This window comes from Triticum urartu, chromosome 3A (assembly GCF_056163025.1).
Source record: "Triticum urartu cultivar PI428250 chromosome 3A, HENAU_Tu73, whole genome shotgun sequence".
NCBI classification, from domain to species: Eukaryota; Viridiplantae; Streptophyta; class Magnoliopsida; order Poales; family Poaceae; genus Triticum; species Triticum urartu.
In genome coordinates, this window is record NC_141875.1 from 674,571,637 (window position 1) to 674,581,844 (window position 10,208).

Sequence of the window (10,208 nt, forward strand, 5' to 3'; positions counted from 1 at the left end):
TCCTTATGTATTAGCTTATTGAATATATTAGTGCCTCCATTTCACCTTCTTTGGCATTTTATACATTTTCAGTTAGTGTTTCATATCTATAAACACAGGTGATTGTTTGTTCATTACTCACTCACACTGTTGAACTAGTGCTTGCATAGACTAAGATTGTAGTGCATAGAGCCTATTTACTGTTTTTTTAATGCATGTGTTGCCTATAATCAGTATGCATATTGTATATATACATAGATCTCTCATGCCCCTATTCTACAAGTGGCACCACATCTAGGGAAGCGGAAAGACCACCTAGCATTAAACACTAAGTTGTGTTATGATTAAATAACTAAAATTGTTTATAATAATGTAATCACAGCTCATAATTCTTCTCCTTTTTTGGCAGCTTCTAAGATTCAGTTGTGATCCTGTATACAAAAGTAATATTACTTCTAAAAAGATTGGTTTAGGGGTTGTTTTCATAATTCCATGTTGAACTAGGTCTAGGTCAACTTAAAGGGATGGTTACAAATAATTCTATGATCTTATTTAAGTTCATTGGTCTTATTCTTCAGGTCAATTACGAATTATTAGTTTAATGTGGTGCTTATGTTTGTTAGTGCCTTTTAGAAAGGTTGCTATATTATTAACCTGTAGGATATGCTTATGAAGTTTTTGTGCTGTTTCATAGAATACATTTCCTAGTGCATAGGAGGACCTAATAAAACTTTGGAAGTTGTAACCCAAAAAATTGCTAGTTTGCAACTTCATTATGAAGGAATTTCTTCTACCATGGAAACTATTGTTTATTTGGGAAGCAAATAACTTCCTCGATGTTTCTTTTTGTTTATATGCGGTGCATAATATACCTTGTTAATAGTAATAATTTAGTTCATTGGTTAAGAATCATTGTTGTAGCATTCTGTCCCAGTAGAAAAATGTTTATCTTTAAAGTACGTGATTTCCCAATATACCTGTGGAGAACATGCATGACCGCACATTCTTAGTCGTGCTATTGCTAGTTTGGTAGATGCTGTATATTATTTTAGTATTATGTTCACCCCTATATGTGACTTATCAAGATGATTTCCTACACCAAGTAAAAAAAACTGGAAGAGAAATGAACTTTTAAGCACATGTGTTTTAACATGTTATGTATGTATTTGTCGTTATCTCCAAGTCATTTCTATTTTCAAAGTGTAGAGTTCCAAAACAAGTACTCCCAGAAGAGCAAAGGCCGAGAAGCTTGACGATGAAATATTTGATATCCTTGCATGGCGTTATAGGTGTGTGTGTCGTCTATACATGTTCTACTGGATATTCTTAAAAAGAATTGAAACAATAACCTGGAATTGTTGATAAAAATATTATCAATGAAATGTTGTGACAATCCTCCACTCATACATATCGAGGCCAACTCAATTGTTAATTTTCGGATATGTTATACATGAAACCCTCATCTTAGGACTGCGAGATCTATGAACTGCTGCTCATTAATTGAAACCATCTTCAGCTACATAATCTATGAATTTATTCATCGGCTATGTAATCTATCAACATCTTTGCATCCGAGATGTATGAGTCAAGCACCATCAGCAATCGAATCTCAGAATCTAAAGCCGAAGTAACGCATCACCTCAGCAGGAGAATTGGGCACTTTGACTCTTGATAGAACCGCGGTTTGATGCACAGTATGTGGAAAGGCGTGGGTGTGGAAGCGCGGCAGAATGACGATCTCCTTGTTACCAGGCTCCAACTCCAGCCAATCGCGCACACCAAGCAGGGTACCGCCTCTTTGCAGGCGCGGATTAAGTCCTTTGGATGGCTGAAAACTTGACATACCAGTAAAACGGCAGGTGGATAACAACGTCGAAGCAGCGCAGGACGGAGCCCTCAAGGCTATCGATTGTGCGGCCGATGACATCGGTGAAGTCCCTTTGCCGGTGAAGACGGTACACCAGGTACCGGGTGCGAGGTCGTCCTCGCCAGTGACAGGCCCGTCAGTGAGCATGCATGGAATGGATGAGGTCGCGGCAGGCCTCATAGTTTCGGAAGAAGGCAGGGTCCATGCCCGATCGACGCGGTGGTCAATGGGCGCTCAGTCGTCGAACAAGGCGTGGATGCGTAGGGAGCTCGGGAGATGGCGTAGCTTCAGGCAGGGAAGAACGCGCAGGAGAACTCTACAGCAGCCGTAGATGTCAGTCTCTGTGACCTCCGCGGTGTGCATCCACGGTGGGAAATGTTGGCGCCGAGCCCTAGGTTGCTCTTTGCGCCGGTGCGCAGCTCTCTCTCTCTCTCTCTCTCTCGCACGAACAAAGATAAAAGAAAGAGGAGATATAGGACATGGTGGTGCTTTTCCGGCGCACATAGGCCTTCCGCAAGGCGGTCTTTTCCTTGAGCAACAACTCGAGATACACACACCTGAGCAGTACAGTAGAGGGCTTTTTATACCAGGCTAGCACACACACCAGCACACTCACGCACACACGCAAGATCAACCGGCCACTAAGCCAACTAACTAGCATGCACACACGGACCCACGTCTCCATGCATGCACCGCATGCAATAGCTAACCTTACGAAACGGCCACACGGACTCGGCCGTCTCCTTCCATGCATGTAGGTAGCTACTAACAAACACAACGCATGCAGCTAACAACCCCTAACCGACGCAAGATCAAGACTACGGCTAACAGTAACACCATGCACTATGGCCCCGGCGCATGCTCTCTCTCTCTCTCTCTCATGAAACGAATTGAGCTCTGCACCATGGCAGATCGTTGGACGCGATTTCTTGTAGCTGAAGGAAGCAGGGCGAATGACCGGCTGTAAACTGACGGGATGCTACTGCGGGTCGCCTAGTGGAAACGGAAAGTGGACCGACTGTTTGTGACCGGTTGTAAACGACGAGCTTCAAGACTTTCCTTTTTGTTCCCGAAAAATAATGTCGGTGAAGAATGGATACAGTTTAGAGACAACCAGGCGCTTTAATTTGGTGCCTTAGGGCATTATAAACTGATGTGCAGGGTAAAATGGAAAATATAACCAAAAGTGAAACAAATTCAAATAGTAATTAAACTCTTCTTGAAAGTATTTCACAGAACAAAACCTTTAGTTAGTGCCTAACGCGTAGGCGCAATGCGTTGTGTCGTAGCGCAGTTCTCACAGGTGCTACATATATAGCTAACCATATGTAATAATGTAGTCAATATATTTTTGTTAAGATGGTCATGTGATTATTAAAAAGTGTTCAATGATATTTTAAATATTCATCTAATTAGAAAAATGCATGCATTACAAAATCATGTAATTAAAAAAGTGTGAGACATTCTTAATAAATCATATAATTACAGATTTAAAAGATGAAGGAATGCTAGAATTGCAAAAAAAAATGTTGCAACAAATAGAACAGCATGTTAGGGATAAAAAATGTTTACATCAGAAGTTTGTTCTTTCAACTATAATGGTTTAGGCATCCCAAATATTTATTACCTCAATATATGTATCCTTGGCTCATGGGTAAAGAAATCCTTGGTTCACGGGTAAAGAAATATATGCCTAGAGAAGGCAAGATTTGAAACACTAGAGTTGATGCAAAATATCATGCTTCATCACCAACAGTTTTCCATAGCAACGTAGTAGGCACATCAACCTTGTCCCAGGGGTACGGTGAGGAGCAAAAGATGCGAAGTTACTCTGAGCGTCACCTAGCTCCAAGTCCAACATACATGTGACGCACACCATGCTCGGTATCGCAAGAGCTCTGGGAGCGGCATCCTTTTTGCATGCGCGGATTAGGGCATATGGCTCGCAATAGACCAAACATTCCCGGAGTTTCAACAGGAGGAAGTCAATGTCGAGGCACTGGACGAGCCCCCATGGCTGTCGATTTGGTGGTCGATCACGATGGTATTGCTCATTGGCGGGTGAGCCAGATCCCCTAGTTGGCCAATTGCTGGGGCGAGTTCGTACTCGGTGCTCACCGGCCCATCGTAGAGTATCCCGTGGATGAACCCACGACAAATCTTGTAGTTTTGGAAGATCGCAATGTCCGCGACCTCGACATTGTGGTCGAAGGGTGCCTGGTCATCTTAGAACAAGACGAGGATGATGCACATCGCTGTTCAGAGGGCCTGGATCCCTATCATGCGCCTCCCACGCGACACAACCACGTAGTCGTGGATGCACATGGAGGTCGGGAGATCGCACCCTCGAGGGAGGGGGGCGATGCGGAGGAAAACTGTCCCATAGCCGACGACATGCGTTGTGGTGACGACTGCCATGTCTAAGGTGGCAACACCATGGTCCCGGCGCCCGCTCTCTCTCCCCAAGGAAACGAAATGAGCTCTACTGTCATCTCATACGCACCATGGTGTACTGTAGAGCCGAAAACAATGGGCGTAAACTAAAGGGATGTTGTTGAGGGCCTCCTACTAGGAACGGAAAGTTTTGCATGATGAGTTTGAAAACTTTTCCATTTGCTCCCTAATTAATGTCGGTAAAGACCGCAAACAGCTCGAAGAGAACTGTATACTTTTATTTACTGCATGAGGGATTTGTTGGCGCTGCCTCCTCCTCGCGGCGCCGCTTCTTCTTCTACCTCCCATCTCTCTTGTGGTTTCTCTCTTATCTCATAAACACACACCATGAAAGGAACACACGTAAACACAGCTCACCGTGGAGAAAATTGGCTTAGCCTCGTTCTCCCGATGAGAACACATGGGCTACATTTTCCTCCTCTTCTCATTAACAGAACCAAGATGATTACAATGCTTAAGTAGTACCCGCACACGCATAGTCCAGCCACCACGCTCGGCCACTAGCCCCACTAACAGACGCACAAGACTAGCCAACTACTTGTATCTAATCTGTTTCCTAGATTCTCTCCTACGTCCCAAAGATTAGGCCATCAACGCATGCGCATGCAGCTAACAAACTCACATATGCATGCAACTAACCACCGTATGTACAACCGCTTCCGTACGTGCAATACTGCCACATGACACGGCATTACACATGCACACACATACGCCACGCCGCTGCTCCGTCCCGCACATCCTGTGCGCACCCAACGTGGCCGACGAACCCGACCGCGCCAGTGTGTCCCGCACGTCCCGCGCGCACCGGACGCGCCCGACGAGGCCGACTGCACTAGACGCCGTGGCTTATTCCAACACACTCCCCCTAAGCCACGACGTCGCCGCACGGCCTGCCGACAGGAGCCCTGCCTCGTCGATGTCATCTCGGCGCTGGGGACAGCTCCGCTGCGTCTTCGGCACAAGCCGCCGCTCGCCGCGTCTCCGTGCCGCGCGCCTCCACGGTTGTCGCGCCGAGGAGCCGCGACCTCTGCGCCACCACGCAGGTCCTTCGCGACCTCCTCGTCTCCGCGACAGCCGTACTCTTCGCGCGCACTCCCCACGTCCCCGCGCTCCTGACCCGCGCTCCCGCCGCGCACGTACGCGATCTGCGCGACCAGGTCCAGCGCCCCGACGCAGTCCAATCCGGCGGTCCCAACGCGTCCAGTGCGCACCCATAATACGCATCGGTCGCGCCCGGTCCGCCGCCGTCGTCGTCGCCATGCGCCGCAGCTGCGCCGCCTCGACCTACATGTCCGCCGTGCTCGTCGTGGACTCACCGCGCGCCACCTCCGCATCCGCCATGACAGCCACCGCGCCGCGCACCTTCACTGGCCGACACACGCCCCGGAGCTCCGCACAGCCGCCGACGAACACCACCATCGCCGGCACGCCTCCGGCATGGCCCAAGATGACCCAGCTTATGATACCAATTGTTGGCGCTGCCTCCTCCTTGCGGCGCCGCTTCTTCTTCTACCTCCCAACTCTCTTGTGGTTTCTCTCTTATCTCATAAACACACACCATGAAAGGAACACACACGTATACACAGCTCACCGTGGAGAAAATTGGCTTTGCCTCGTTCTCCCGATGAGAACACATGGGCTACATTTTCCTCCTCTTCTCATTAACAGAACCAAGCTGATTACAATGCTTAAGTAGTACCCGCACACGCATAGTCCAGCCACCACGCTCGGCCACTAGCCCCACTAACAGAAGCACAATACTAGCCAACTACTTGCATGCATCTAATCTGTTTCCTAGATTCTCTCCTACGTCCCAAAGACTAGGCCATCAACGCATGCGCATGCAGCTAACAAACTCACATATGCATGCAACTAACCACCGTATGTACAGCCGCTTCCGTACGTGCAATACTGCCACATGACACGGCACTACACATGCACACACATATGCCACGCCGCTGCTGTGTCCCGCACGTCCCGCGCGCACCCAACACGCCCGACGAGCCCGACCACACCAGTGCGTCCCGCACGTCCCGCGCGCACCGGACGCGCCCGACAAGCCCGACTGCACTAGACGCCGTGGCTTATTCCGACAGGATTCATATACCGACGTGCCCATATTATTATTATGAGATGATGACGTACTTCAGCTTATAAGATCAGAGCAAGATTCAGGAAGATGAATATGACATAGATTACTAAGGTGATAAGTTCATAGACCTCCTTGCGGATGTGGAGCAATTAATAGATTAGAAAATGTTCATGTAATTACAAAAGTGTTTCCCACATTTTTACAAAGAAATTCATGTAATTTAAAAAGTGCTCGGACAATTTTCATAAACGTTTGTGTCATTAGAAATTTTTTTATTAGCAATCCATGTACTAAAAGAACTGTTTGATACATTTATAGAAATTTGGATGTAATTAAAAAAAGTGTTGAATGCATTTTAAAATATATTTGAGTTTTTAAAAAATGTAACCATGTAATAAGTAGTTAATATATTTTAGTAAGATAGTCATGTGATTAAAAAGTGTTCAATGGTTTTTCAAATATTCTTCAAATTAAAAAATTTCATGCATTACAAAATAATGTAATTAAAGGAATAAACTTTAGATGAACAGCGCGCAGGAGTACTCTCCCGCAGCCGTAGACGCGGGTTGCGGGCACGGTGGCAGCACCATGCTCCCGGCGCCCGCTCTCTCGAGGGGATAGACGTCGTGGTCCACCGTGTTGCGGACGGGGACGGGAATCGCCTCCTTGCCGTTCGACATGTCCAACATGATGTAGCCGGGCAGGCGGATCTCGGCGTCGAGCTGGTTGATGAGGTCTCTAGCGGAGCGCCACATGTTGTTGCCAACCGCTTCCTGGCCGGGCAGACGCACGCGCTTGAACTTGCAGACGTCGGGGCCAGACTTGCCGGGGCCGTAGGTGGCGGAGACGACATTGTAGAGGCCGTCCTAGACACGTACATCTTCATGAACCTTTGCAACGACTACAGAAAACTAAACCGAATGAAATTCTCAACTAAACGCTCACATCCATGGTTATGATGTCGATCCCAGACTCAACTCATGCAAATATGGTTTCAGGCTATAACTTGTCGACTGCAAAGTGCAAACACGGCAAACCAAGCACAAGAAATACAAGCAAACAGTTCAGTTTAAGGTGTCTTAGCGCTGCGTCCATTCAATGGTACAATCCTTAACAATGACAGAAAGGTTCATGACAACTGAAAATGAAGGCGAAAGGTTCATGAAAATTTCAAATGAGGGTAAACATACAGGAAACGTTGCCCATTGTCACTGATCGACGCCATAATTGATGCTCAGCTCGCTCATCGACGGGATGGTCTCCATAGTGGCAGGTGGGGGCACGACTCGTCTTCGTCGCCACGGACAATGAGCTAGACTAAGGCGTTCGGCGCGAACCTGCTATGGCTGATGTAGGCTGCGATGTTCTTCCTCTTGGACACGTCAAGCACGTACGTCGGTGCCGGGCACTGCACGAACCGGGGCGGTTCCTCGCCGTCGTCTGGAAACGCCGCCGTGGGGGCGTACCCTGACTCAATCCACCTCGGGGGAAACTTCGGCGGCTCGATGAAGCGGGCCTGCTCCTCCATTGATGCGCCGGTATTGGCATTGGCATTCGTGTTGGCAATGCGGGGGTGATGTGTGGGGAATTGAATTTTCCCCTTTCTGGATTACTCATGGATTTAACCGGTCGCGCCTAGGCACGGGCGGTAATGCTCAGATGGTACGCCGATGCAGGTTCAATTGTTTCATGGGTCGCCAGACGAAGGAATATGAAGGGGCGAGCGGCGTCAGCTGATGCGATGGCCCACTACGACTGACGATGGCAGCATAGTGCCCTAGTGGTCGCTAGGGACACTCGGCGGTTTGGTGGCACAAGAGAGAATTGGATGGGATGAGCGGGCCGGGTGACATGAGATGTGAAGGCCATGGAGTGAAATTATGGGTCATGTGATATTGGGGAAGTACCAGGGGAGTTACAACCCCCTTTATACGAGGAACTTGGAGCGTTTTTTTATGAACTATTTGACCAAGTAACCGTTTTTTCTAGGGTTTGATTGGTACGGCGGTGCGCTTGCTGGCATTTTCTTTGTGTCGGCCCGCTTCAGGATAAGCTATATATGTAGTACAATTTACTGTGAATTGGTTGGTACGCTACATCTACCATTGTTTTATTCTTGAATCTTGAAAATACATGACACAATTAGTTTGAAAAATGGTGAAGAAAGCGGTGCCTTTGTGTGTCTCTAAAATGGAAGTAGGTATACGCGGACATTTGGATATGCCTTTTAAATATGCCCTACGGAAAATTGGCACATAAGGATCTGCATCCATATAAGGTAATTTGTTAGAAAAACATTTTTTCCCGATATACACAGCCGCCGCCCCGCTCTATTATTTTACCCTATTTCCCGATATACACAACCTTTGGGCAAAATTTTCGAAGAAGTGGTAAAGCCCATCCAGATCCAGGCACACAAAGCTGCGGCTCTATTGCCCTTTCCGGCTTATGAAGTCCAACCCCTAGAATTACGGATTCTTCCACACCCGCCACTCAGACGGCGGTCTCCGTTTCAACAATCTGTCTAGGGCCGGGGGCCGCCTCTCTGGTCGACGCTTTGCTCCCTTTCCTTCACGGGAGCTACGCTAGGGTCAAGCTCAAACAATGCTGCAGCAGCCTTCTCCTCTACAAATGCTGGGAATCGCAAGAAGACGAGGAATGCAATTATATCGTGTGCAATCCTATGACGGCCAGTGTACCGTGTTGCCTCCTATAGTATGGCAGGATGAAGAGGATGATGAACCTGCGCATATAAAACTGGCACAACCCTTCCTCGCTTTTTGGTGTTTACATCCCTGGTAGAGTTGCCCGACTATGTGGCGATATACTCATCCGAAACCGGGCGATGGACTGGGAGCAGCCGTGAGTGGGGGGAAACCAGAGAGTATCCTCCTTTTACTGCAGAATGTGCCTTCGTGAATGGCATGATGCATTTTATGCATTTGGTGATCGAGGAACCTATTATAGCTGCAGTGGACTCAAAGGGGGATATTTGTGGGGAAATTGCTCTCCCGGAAGGAATGGAAGAAGCTAGGTCTGGTTATAGCTCAATTGGATACTCTCAGGGGAAATTGCATGCTTGGTATATGGTTCCTTATTATTACCAACTCTTTGTGAGGGTACTTGAGGATTATGCTACTGAAGTGTGGACCCTAAAGCATACTATTGATGTTCCCCAAATGTTTGGAAGGGAATATGCGACAGAAAATTGTGACAAAGAGGACATGACCTTTAAGTATGAGATGTTTGCAATTCATTCAGATCGTAATTTGGTTTTCGTTACTGACTGGAAGGAGGAGAATCTGTCGTATGATATGGATAGCAGGGAAGCACATCTTATGTGCAATTCTGGAGATTTCATGTGTGGTTTACCTTATATTCCCTGTTTCGCGGATTTGGTTGGCGGATGATTTCTGAAAGTCTGTGCTGCTTCATGCATTTAACATGGTGGCACAAATGCCTTTGTAAAAACTAGTCGTTGGGTGTGCGTGCGTGTGACTAATGGTCTAGTTCCGTGGCAGCATTCCAAAACGTGCTTTTCATGGTGCATGCCCTTTTGTGGCCTTCAACAATGTTGGTTACCTTTACATATTTTGTAAGTGACAAGCGATCCAATGGATAATGCCTAGTTGTATGAATGACCTAGTCCCTTATATATTTGCTTTTAGGTAAGACTAATTGCTGTTGTTACTTGATATCTGTTATTGGTGGCTGAATGTAAACAGATGTTAGTTTCATTTATAAATCCTTCAAGGCCTTCCATCGATGACGTCAAATAATATGGAGCTCTTTATATGGAACTCCTTTTATATAGAT

The 10,208-nt window shown here is 47.2% G+C and overlaps 1 pseudogene; it reads left to right on the forward strand.

The window, feature by feature from the left end:
• Nucleotides 1-8,062: 8,062 nt before the first annotated feature.
• Nucleotides 8,063-9,802, forward strand: LOC147981406 (uncharacterized; annotated as a pseudogene).
• The last annotated feature ends 406 nt before the right edge of the window (nucleotides 9,803-10,208 follow it).